Below are 13,200 nucleotides of genomic sequence, written 5' to 3' on the forward strand. Positions count from 1 at the left end.
AGCTTCTCATAGATTCATCTTCCATCATCTTAGCATTTTGAACTACACATATCCAATACTAGAATCTCATTTTGTTTATATGTGTATCACCTTCAAAAGTAGATTCTAATGCTTTCCAAAATCATAAGATGTTTCAAGTGACTTTACCTAACTGTATTCATTCTCTAGAAGAGATGATATTATATCTTCTCTATCTCTCATATTACACATGAATAGGTCTCTCTTCTACACTACATCCTTCAATATTTTCCTCTTCAACAATTTTCTTCTTACTCTTTGTCAAGATCTAATATCCCAGACCCATGCACAATAGATGAGTCTTCATCTTCTCCTTCCAACTGTCATAGCTAGCCCCATCAAGATATAGGATAATCCTTTCTAAAAAGATTCATCATTGATCTCCCAAAGCTGTTAAACTTATCCTTCAAGGACTTGATGCTCTAATACCAATTGTTAGAATATATAGTCCATTGATATAACTGAGAGGGGGGTGAACCAGTTATCTAACTATTATCACAAATATCAACCTTAAATAATCTTAACCATATGAGTAGTATGAATTGAAACCACAACAAGATACTCATACACAATAACACCGGATATGTTAACTAGGGAAACCCTTGATCAGAGGGAAAACCCCAGTGGGGATGGCACCCACAAGATGATATATTGATATAAATATTCCTTGTTAGAGGATGTACCCTATTAGGAGTGTATAAATATATTTAGTACATATGAGTCCCTATTAGGAGACTTTGAATCCCTATTAGGAGATTCCAACTCTGTTAAGAGTTGTGCCAACCTTGTTAAGAGTTATGGAAGATAGCTAGGTCCACTGTCCAAATAGCTTCAAGGGAAAGAATGAACCCACTGTCCAAATCATCTATGTATTATTCCTTTTAGAATAATAGAAATGAAATGTACTTCCTTCCTCTTCTTTTGTCATATCAACTAGAACTCTTCTCCTTCTGATCTTGTAACCAGATCACAAATATTGCATCCAATAATCCCTTGGATTTCTTACTCCCATTTACCAAACACTCTACTCCTTTTCACACTTTGCACTTCATGCAACGATTACCATACTTCACAAACAAGGAAAACATATTTCCTTTATACCATATCTTCAAAATAATTCCTTAAATTGGCCTTGAGGCTTTGAGGCTTTTCCAATTAATCATAATAAGATAATTAATTAATTATAATTACAATAACACTATCAGCTCATAGTCTAAACAAAACTTCATATGTGTGATACTATGGCTTGCGCACTCTATGACATCACCAATAGACTATCCTCTATCACTACTTGACTATGCATCTTCTCACTACATCTCAAATGTAAGATAGCGAACAAACATTAGAAACTTCTTTCCCAATATTATGTCTCTGAACCACTCTCTATAAATTAGGTACAACTTTCATACATCTTTGACTTAGACTCTACCACTAGTAAATTTTGACCCAATTTTTGATGAATTTTGGTCAAAATTTCAACCCATGTTGGTCAAAAGTGCGACCAAGTAGTGCATCACAGTTTTTCTTATCAAAATTTTGACCAAACTTCAAGTTGGTCAAAATTTTGACCAACACTTTGGTCGAAAAGTTTATATTTCTTTTGACCATAATTTGTCATTATTGGTCAAAATTTTGACCAAATATTGGTTGAAACTTTCCAAGAATTAGTTGAAATTTTGAACAATCCTAGTCCATCCCAGGGCCAAGATGCCATGGTCATGACCAAAGGGTTGGTCAAAATTTTGACCAATTCTTGGTGGAAAAATTTCAAGAATTGGTCAAAATTTTGACCAATTTTGGCCCATCACACAACTAGGATGCCATGGTCACAACCAAAGGGTTGGTCAAAATTTTGACCAAACTAATTTTTAAAAAAAAATTACAATGAGTTGTAATGATATTGAATACCCTCAATATGATATGTAGCTACTATAGAAATTTTCTATGTGTGCGAATCCCCCAACGAATGCCTACCCATGGACTCTCTTTGAGATCATCTTCTTCAATCACTTGACCAACACAATTTTGAAAGAGGCTTGGTAGCAGATACCATTCTATAGTGTGTCTATTCAATGATTTTGAAGTTGATCTAATGGTGAGCCCTCATCTAGCATTAGGTGGCTACTTGGCACTCTAGCAATTTGTTATGAACCTATCATGGCTAACAGGAGATTTGATAATGAAAGCTCCTAGTGATCCTCCAATAGAATCAGTGTTGATGTTCAAGAAAGACACATTTTCCAAGTTTCAAATATTGGCATTAGCATCCTTTCTATTGGAGGGTTGTGAAGCATCTCGATTGCTATGTAAAGGCTCCCCAAAGCCATCTCTATAAAACTTCATTGGTACAATTTGTGGAATGGTTAGACAGTGGTTATCATTCAAATGTGTCATTGTGGTTTCTTGGAAAGCAATCTGAAGGGCAAGCTATCGTCTAGCAGCTGGGCTCCTTATCACGAGTGATGAAAGAGCTTTTTTTATTGGAAGCTCCACATGGCCATCGAAAGAAGCCATTTCCAAGAATGAGCAAAGGATGAATGTAGTACCAAATTCCAAATAAAATCAATGACATTGGATCTATAAGAGCAAAATGAAGTAGTAGCCTGTTTGCTATGCATGATTTCCTAAAGATGCTTTTCTTTATCAATCCATTGGCACAAATTTGTGAGTGTGGTTCGACAGCTTTTTTTTTCTAGTGTGTCATTGCAGTGATCTAGAAAGCGATGCTAAGGGCAAAGCTTGCATCTAGCACTTGGGATGTTTGTACAAATGAGTAGGGGAGCTTCTATTGTGCAAGCCTAGTCAGATGGAGCAGAGCTATTAGCACCATCAACAACCATAGATGAATCTTTAAGAGCAAAGTCTAAATCCACGAACCATTAGGGGTGTCAAGTTTGATATTCTTAGGAAGGCCCTTCAAAGAATCAACCACCATAAGGATGCACATGAAGATCATCCATAATAGTAGGGTTTCAGCATAAATGGAATCATTGTTGTGACAATAAAAAAAAATTCAAACTTTCATTAGATCATTGCATCCATAGGTTAGGTGTCTTCATTGGGCTAATGTATCTACAAGACATGTATCTTCATGGGATTATTGTGCTCATAGGTTGTAGGCTTTCACTCGATTACAATAAGAGCTCATCTTGTTGACAGAGGTGCATTACAATGGTAATAATTTATCATGCTAACATTTAAGAAGTTCATTAAAAGGATTTACAATAAAGCATTTTCTTCCCATTAATAGATGCTTCCTAATTATTTTCCTAAGGCACTACAAATGGTTTGTAGCTGCTACATAATAACCACTAAGCATGAAGTCCCAAGGAAGGTGAGCTTGGGCTTCTTTCCATCTTTGCTCTAAAGATAGTTGCACGAAATTGAAAATGCAGCTACAAGCATAAAATTTAATGTTCTTTTTATAATAAGAGACCTACATATGTAACTATAAACTAACACAGAGTATAGAGAACTTGCATGAAATTTTCCTTTATAATTTTAATTTTTGTTTGAAATAGTCATAATTTCGTCTATAAAATTCCTGAGGTCCATCATTTCTCATACAAAAGAATTCCAAAAATCATTGGTGAATTAATTTCGTTATTAAATTCTTGACTTCCATCCTAAAAATTCTAAGATAAAATAAGTCAGATATAATGAGGACCAATTTCTTAAGGAAGGCTCCTAATTTCCTTAACACAACACACTGAAGGGATCATTGCCTAATTTATCATATAGGAAAAGAAAGAAAGCACACAAATAGGAATAAAATATTAGAACTCACCCAATAAGAAAGGTGCTTAGCAGTCGATGCATAGTATTCACTATCTAAAACACCAAATAATGTGCAGCTATTAGGAATCAATCTATTGTAATTTGGCACTACAATAGCTACTTCTAGTTGCTACAAAATACTAGGTTCACTTGGTGCACAGTGTTGACCTTTTGCCTCTTAGACTGGCACATACACACACATTGACAAGCTCAAAAAAAAAAGATTGCTATTCTTACACGTGTATCCTATATAATTTGAGCAATGACCACTACAACCAGTAGGACAAGTTCTTGAAGCAATTCTTCTTTATATTAGATAAGATTATACAAAACAAAGACATTAATGATGGAAATTTATGGGATAGCCTTATAAGTTTAGGTCTAGAATGGAGGAAAGACCCTTTCTTGTAGAAAACATAAAATAGCATGGTTACTTACATGTGGCACAGTCATCACCTTCGTATCCAAGAAAAAAATCACACTTTCCATCAATACAATCCCCATTCAAATTATAGGAATTAGCACATCAACCATAAAAATCTAAGGATATGCCATGACAAAGTTCATGATAAGGAGGGAAAATCAACTCCCCTGAAAAGAAGATTAAGTGGATTTAGAATAGGGATAAGCTAGTATCATTCCTTGTGAAAAAAGGATTTCTTTTATTTCAAATATGCAAAAAATTAATTGATGAATAAAAAGCAGAATACTTGGACAGACCACGAGAGATAATCTAACATATAACATAATTGATATACCATTGAAGCTAGGAAATTGGATTGGTCCACCATTTTCAAGATAAGCTCTCCATTCTGCATCAACAACAACCTATACATAGTGCAAAAACACTTTAGACTAAAAAAATAATTATCATTAAAAATTTAATTTAATCTTCAAAGCAACATAATCCTTCCTTGCCATAAAACTTTATTGTTTGTAATCAATGTATGCTTTATATTTTCAATGTAGAGAAGCATAAGCTCTTGATAAAGGATCAATGGGAATTGTTTAACTGATCATTAGTGCTAATTCCAAAAAGCTTCCACCTACGTTTGATTTTCATAATATTAGTTACATTTGGTAAGTCTTGAATCTGCAAGTGTAGTCGAGGTCATTCAATAGTAACAATTGTATCATGTGTGTTCCAATGGCTACATCAATAGACAATTTGATAGATAGGTAGTAGTATAGAAATTTACAAATCTTATCCATCATTGTCCATTATTTTTAAATGTTCTCAACACACCCTAATTATTTCTTATGTGTTGGCCCTAATACAAATACCATCTCTCTAGAAAACTCAATTATCATTTTAAAATGTTAATCAAACATGAGTTGAACAAAAAATACAAAGAACTTAGTGCAAAAAACATCCAAAATGTCCTTCCAATATATGCACTCATCCTTTCCATGTAACATGACATTATCCACACTTCAACTTTTTTAATTTGGCTGCAGATTAAATCCATGCTTGCAATAAATCTATTTTTTACCCTACTCTTTGGAATGTAAATGTTTCACAAGCAGATATTTTGCATACATTAAATTGATGACAGGAAAACCTTCTCTTAATTTTACTATTTAGAGTCTTCATAGTCAAATATCTAAATGTGCAAAAGAAATTAAATATCAACCAAAAAAGGAAACAATGGATTACTTAATAGTAGTTCGGAATATATAGTGAAATAGAGCTACTAGGAATGGAGATATTCAGATAAAAATAAGATATTTTCCATCACTATAAGTGGCTAAACATATTTACCCAATAACTTTTTGGTAAACAGTGGACACTATCATCTAGTCTCATATATTAAGGCTACCATGAGTTGGAATGTTGTTGTTGCCTTAACAAATGGGATTTTTAATCATTGAAAATTGTCAATATACTAAGGGAAAGTCTTCCTAGATTATATAATGTTTCTAGTGCCTGACAAATGATTTCCTTTGGTTCTCCTACCAACAAACAAATTATAAAGCAGTGTCACCTTTTAAGTCTTACTTTTGGCCTCTTTCTCTTGCACAAGCCATTTTGCAGGAGCAATTTACAAAGTTTATAATCTTGAAACATATTTTTCAACAAAGATACTTGTAGCCATGTCTCCTTTTTTAGCCAAAGATATTAAAAAGAATCTTGGCCTTTTATTTTTTTACTTTGTGTGGGCTTTTGGGACATTAAAAGAGAAACAATTGAATAATTTAACTTGTCTAAATAGTAATTGTCCTCATAAAGAGGCAACTTATGTTTTATTATTAAAATCATTTTACAAAATAGTGAATAAAATGTCACTGTAGTTGGGGCTTGGTGTTTTTTTTTTAATTCTTTCTAGATACTTAACAATAAAAGAAATTGCGCCAATAGTGGCATGTTGTGATGGTTAAGTTGTTGAGTTGTTATCCTTGCCATCAAGGTTCAAATCTAATGGGGATGAGGTCCCCCATTTTTGGCCTCACTGGTTCATAGCTCCAGGTCAAAGCATTTACCCCTCTTAAAAAAACAATAAAAGAAATTAATATTATATTCCCTAAAAGAACCTGTATAAGAAGGAGTTGAGTATTTTAGAAGATTTCTCGTTTATGAAAAATGGAATCAAGGAAAAAGACTCGACTATTTATATGAGTAATTTCATCCACTGATCACCCATGAACTACAATGATTGGGTTTGGGGATGAAAACACTCATCTCCATTAAAGTGATTTAATCCAATCATTCAAAGATTGTTAGTGTGTTTAAAAATTGTAGTTATTTTACCAGATCTAGTTTGGATTACAAATTTCAGAAGTATATGAAATTAAGTTTAAACAATTGAATTGATTTGTGGTGATTATAGAATACCATTTTTGGGTGCTCACAGTCATATTTTATAATATTATCATGTTATATCTTTTCCACCCATTGATAATATGATTGAATTGTTTGATTGCAGCCTCCATTTAACTGGCATACATATGAAATAATATTTGAATTTCTTTCGAGGGTTGTGTAAATTTCATTTCTAGCTATTCCTAATTGATATAAATTTGTAAAGTTGTCATATATTTCAAAAAGAGTTGTAAATTGTGTCGTAGTGTGCTAAACAAATTAGGTAGCAAGTAGTTTCTAATAAAAGAATTGTCTTCTATTGGATGCCATAGCCTGATGTATTTCTCCAAAAGTCTAAAAGAATTATTTTTTATTGGGTATCATACCCCACTATATTTCTTTCAAAAGCCTCTGTTTAATATTAGTGACAACCTCACATTTCTAAAGCAAGCTATTATAAATACAAAGGGGATAGCAATATATATGATATTGAAAATACTTTCTAATAGCTATCATACCATTGTTGGTAGGATATTTTTATGGTTTTTGATTTATTTGCTTAGATAATTCATGGGATATTCAAGTTTGATTTTTCTAATAAAAATCATAAATTTTCAAGGGATCTACAAAATTAGTAAATTATTCACTTATCTGGCATTAGCAATTAATTATTTCATAGTCTATGCAGTCCTCCACCAAATATGTTCATATTTTGTTCCAAAAGGCTAGCCACCCAAACCAATTTGTGAAATTGCAAAATGTGCATGTAAAAGTCAATATTTATACAACCTTGAGATTAGCTATAACAAATGACTTTATGATTCATCGCCCTTCCCCCCTAGATACTGTTGGCATTAAGTTATGTTTGTCATTAGTTACAACACTTATTCATAATTTTGTATGGTTACCGAGTTCATCATTCAGTCTCCAGTGTTTGTTGAGAAATTTAGTGTTTACCAGGTTTTACAGTTCATTCTAAGCATTCCAATGGTTATCAAGTGAGTTCAATAGTCTAGCAGTTTAGACTGAGCAATTAGTGGTTACCAAGCTTAAAAATATTTATCGAGTCATTAGTTCCTATGATGTGAAGCTAGTGGTAACTGAGTAATGGATGAGTAGTGTTTACTGAGTGTAGGCAAGGTAAACATAGTATTCAGTTTCTACTGAGTTACACTATATCTACTAAGTCTCCAATGTTCATTGAATTTGAAACTACATTGAGTGATTAGTATGGATCAAGCCTCTACTTCTGGCAAATGCATGATGATGCCAAGTAATGTAGTGGACATAAAGTATCAGAAAGTCACCAAGTCAGCTTTTAGAACCCGAGTTTCTACATTTAGGCCAACTCAATGATATTGTTGTTAACTTGTGTTTTGGCCAACCTTGTAAATATGAGAATTGGGATGGTATATATGTAATGTATTGTATCATACTCATAAGAGTGAATGTGAATGTGTATCAATAGTAGAGAAAGGTATATAGCATGGTTGAATCAAGTGCAGTCAAGTTTTATCTATCACAAAGAGGTGATTAGCATTTCAAGGATCTAATTAGCAATTAAGTTGTAAGTCATATCTACCATTTCATCCTAATAGGTGAATCAGATTCAAATCCTTTAATAGGGTAGACTCAATAGTCTTTTCTTTAAATCTCTTAAGAAAGTGCATACTTCATTGTATGTTTGTAAATCCTCTAACAAGGTGGACCTAGTGGTCCTAATTGCTCCTAATAGGGTAGATCATCAAAAGTGATCATTGTAAGCCTTAGCAGGCCAACTTTATATTGCAGTATTGAAGTTTTCTGGGTATCATTCCCACCTCAGTTTTACTTTATGATTGGAAGGTTTTTGGGTCACCAAATATTGTGTTCATGTGCCATGAATGTTTATATTCTAGTTTCTTATACATGCAAAAGATTAGATCAATTAATGGTGAATGGATTATGTTGACTAAGTGTTGAATTTGAACAAAGTTTTGAGGTTACTAATTCACCCCTCCCCTCTCAGTAACCTAGCTAGTCTTGATTATTTCCAACAATTGGTATCAAAGCTTTGTGGTTCTCAAGATAAAGTTTGATAGCTTGAGCAAAGATCAAGGACAATGGAGATATTCAGACTTAACAATGCTATTGACAATGAGAAGCTAGATCTGGAGATGGCCATAGCTCAACTCAAGGAAGAAAAAGAGCTTCTTTCCCAATCCCTAAAAAGAAGGAAGGAACTTACAAAATAGATGAATGACCACTAGTATGTAGAAGAAAATATTTAAGATTTTTTCCCTTCAAGCAGTTCAGATGAACCAAATGATGTAATCAAAGGACTCCTAGAAAAGAATGGCTCCCTGCAAGAAGAGGTAAGAAAATTGAAAAGAGAACAAGAAACCCAATTAATAAGATTGTGTGAAATTTTGGAATAGAGAAATAAGGCAAGCAAAGACTTGGAGGCAAGGAACAATGAAACTCAAAATCAATCCCTTTAGCAAGAAAGTCTTATCAATCAACTCTCCAATATAAATGAAGAAATCATGAGTCTGCAATCTAAAAATGAAAGGTTAAGGAATGATTTAAGCACTTAAAGAAAAATCAATGAAAGATTGAAGGTTGATCTAAATTTTGAGAAGCAACTCAATGAAAGAATAATGAAATCCCAAGCAGACATGGATCAATTGAATCAACAAAGTGAGTAGAATCTTTATAGGCAAAAGGGTAAATTAGGACCTGGATACAAAGAAGAAGGTGAATCCTCCAAACAAGGTGCTCAAAGGAATCAACGACCTCCTTGTAATCACTATGGCAAGATAGGTCTTACATCAAACAAATGTTGGAGCAATGGAAAGGAGAAATTCAATGGAAAATGCTGCAATTGCAGTCAACATGGTCATAAAGCTAATGAATGCAAGGAGAAACCAAAGTTTGAAGGTATATATCACAAATGCAAGAAACAAGGTCATAAGGCATCTAAATGCAGATCTAAACTATTCAATCTAGCTAAACAATTTGTAAAGGCAATATTTTGTTGGGACTACAATACTTGGTGTAGATGTCATTACTGTGGAGAATATGGACACATTGGCATAAGTTGTGCAAGGCATCACTTGAGAAGAAAAGATACTACAATAAGATGTTATTCATGCACTAAACTTGGTCATATAGCTAAGAATTGCATGAATAGAGGTAGAGTTGAAGATGAAAACAAAGATAAAGCTAATAACATTAGGAAGCAGATGAGACAGTAGTGGATTCCCAAATCTACCGAGCAAGCCAGTTCAAATGTTGGTCATGTCACTCAAGAAGTGGATGACTCCACCATTTCCAATTAAGTTCTTAAGGAAGGATTGGAACTATATTCCCAAGGTCATATCTCAAATAGTTCCAATTGAATGGAAAAAAGAAAAAGATCCAAATCAGTATTTCAGATATAGAGGGATCACAGAAGTTTAGCATCAATATTCACCGAGCAAGGTCGATAGTAACAAAGTTTTTTTTGGTCACCAAGTTACAAGGTTCTACTGAGAAATTTTCACAAATAGTGGATGATATCCTGTCAAGCACTATGTCATTATGGCTCTCATCATACTGAGCATCAATGGGAAATTTTCATCAAAAAGGCATAATTTTGACTTTATTTTCACTATGAATTCAATATATCTAGAGCAGAGCGATTTATAGAGCATCCAAGCAATCTTGAGTGTAATTTGTAGGAAAGTTTTTGAAGAAGTTTTTATTAGTCTACGGAGCAATCATGGCATCCACTAGCAATAGCAACAAGGTGAAGAAAGGATCAGAGATGTTCATGCGAGGTGTTGAATGGAAGGCTTTGAATTTCAAATTGGTACCAACAATTGAAGAATCACTCAACCCTAATGGAGCCCAGTCACAAATTCCACAAAAGGTACTCTTTATAAATGATATTCGTACTCATTTCAAATGTATTGTGCAAGAAATTGGAACCCTAGAAATGGACAGTGCCCTAGGTGTATTGTGTGCGGATGGAACCCTCAAACTTGAGCATAAACATCTAGAGGAGAAAGGCTTGACCCACATTTGGCACCTACCAAGAAACTTCCAAATCAAATGGATTAGGTATATATTGAGCTAAGTGCATAATGGTCAGTTGTGGTTAGAAAAAACTAGTCTTGACAATGAAGAAGATGATTCATAGAATCATGGGACTCCCTATGCTCAGTAAGGTCAAAGTTACCAAAACCCTAGGTCAGGATGAGATACAAAAGAAAACCTTAGTCATGTGGGATGGAAAAGTACTAAAAATTAGCAATATATTTGATGTGGAACTTAGGTTTGGTATTCACATTATTGCACATAAGATATATAGCTCTAGTAGACTGAATAGTGTGTCGTGTGAGGCTGTTGACTTAGCTTATAAAGTTGTAAAGAAGAATTTGGAATATGATTTAGCAGACTTAATGTTGAAATAGCTAAACAAGAACATGGAAAGCAAAAGAACATCAAAGAACTCTAAAGGAATAGTGGTATGGAGAAAGGATACTCTAGTTTTGTACCAAATTAATGAGTTTATTGCAAAAATGGGTGAGAATTTTGATAGCATAATGGAAAAATATTTTGAAGCCTTTAAGGAAAATATGAACAATAGGTTCCAAATTTTACCAAAATTAGTTGAAAACTACAAGGACGATGTTTGTTTCATGGTTGATTGTGACAGAGTGTACATTTAGGCAGTTAGGCCAAGAATTGTATGGGTGAAACCTGTTCCTTATGAGATTAATATTGATGAAACAAAGGAGATAATTGAATCCCTGGTGAATGAGCCTGTAGATCCAAAGGTACCCATCTTTGGAACATATGAGGAAGCAAAAGCCAAAATAGAGTTAGAGATCAAGCTGCCACAGGTGGTAAACAAAGGTAAGAGGAGGATTTCAAAACTAAAAACCACAAGTACCCCTCTCATTCTTATCAAGGGAAAAGGTGAAGATGATGAAGAATTTGAGGATGAAGAACATGAATCAGAAAAGGAGGAAGAGCCTGTGAGAAAGAAAGGCAAGGTGATTATCACCAAACCACCCAAGGCCTCCACAGTTGGTATTCACAAGAAGATCCAAGAAGAAAGGAGGTAGTGAGATTGTGTTTAGTAAGCCCCCTCTCACCTCCCAAGAAAGATTGAAGCAATTAGAAGAAGGTGCAGGTATCACAAATTTCAAAGCTTTAAAGTATCAAACTAGAACTAATGCAAAGAAAATGTAGATTGAGGAGCTAGTCTTGACAAAGATGGGAAAATGGAAATATTCCCCAAATCAAATTGCCCCTTAGATTTCCAATGAGTTATTAGCAATCTTAAAACCAAGATGGGAATCATCTATGCAAACTGCAAAGGATATATATGAGTAATCTTTGAGATATTTTCTACTGAATCTTACTAATGCAAAGGTTAAGGAAGCAATGAAGAAAAATGAAATAAGATGATGATGAGATTTCATACTCGTCTAATTTTGGTGAAAGATATTGAGCATGTAGTTAAGGATGCTACATCTATGTGGAAATTTTTTTACCATATGCATAAGCCAAGTGAGGATCCAGTGAAATAAGTGATGATGATAGTGACAAGGATGAAGACAATGAAGAAGATAATACACCTTGTGTCACTATAGATGCTGAGGATTATCAGGGACTGATGAAGGATGGTGAAGAAGAGAAAGAGGAAGATAGGGAAGGAAAAGATGAAGAAAGTGATCCAGTTAGGATAGTTCTAGAAGTTATAGCCTCCCTTCCTCACTCTTCACCAAAAACTACAACATCATCTAGCATGGAGACAACTTTAGCAAGTGTAATTGTAACCACAACAGATGCATCATTTTCTCAATCACTATTTGCTCCCTCTCAACTCCAGGAATCACAAATGGAAGTGTCTACCACTTCATACACTGGGCTAAAACTCTCCTCTTCTTTAGCTCCTGAGTCAAGGACATCAGCATTATATATAGCATCCAATTCTATAGTTTTGTCTACTTCAATTTTGCATACTCCTATAAGTGTTCCTATTGTATGTACTCCTATTAGTGTTCCACCTTTAATTACTTCAATTTTGGGTAGCACATCAATTTTAGATCTTCTAGTGCTCTAGTCAGTACTCCATCAGTAGGCCCCATACAAGTTTTCACTACAAGCCTTACTATTTCTACCATTATTTCTATTTCAAAGTCCAAAGTAGTAATATTAAAGGTTGAACCAAGGACACCACTTAAACATTTTCTTAGTGGAAAAGTAATTGATGAAGATATAGACTTGGACAAGGAAATTGAAATTCCTAAGTTGGATTTTGATAATGCTACTATTGACCAAATGAGATTGGTCAGCCAACTTCTGGAATAGAAGGCTACACAGAAGCAGTTAAGAGAAGAAAGGGATAGAGAATTTTGAATCATTGAGAGTGCAAAGAATATCTTGATAGAAACCATAGGCATGGATGTTGATTCATCTCAACATATTTTTTTATAGTTAGAGGAAGTAGTAAATAAATTCAATGAGGACTCTACTGGCCAAGAAAAGTTGATATAAAAAGCTAAGAAAAAGTTTGACAATAAAGTGCTTGAGCACATTGCTATTTATTAGGTAGAGCTTTCCTCAATTTT

The sequence above is a fragment of the Cupressus sempervirens genome, chromosome 9 (assembly GCF_028749045.1).
Source record: "Cupressus sempervirens isolate cs-2001-9-10 chromosome 9, ASM2874904v1, whole genome shotgun sequence".
NCBI lineage: Eukaryota > Viridiplantae > Streptophyta > Pinopsida > Cupressales > Cupressaceae > Cupressus > Cupressus sempervirens.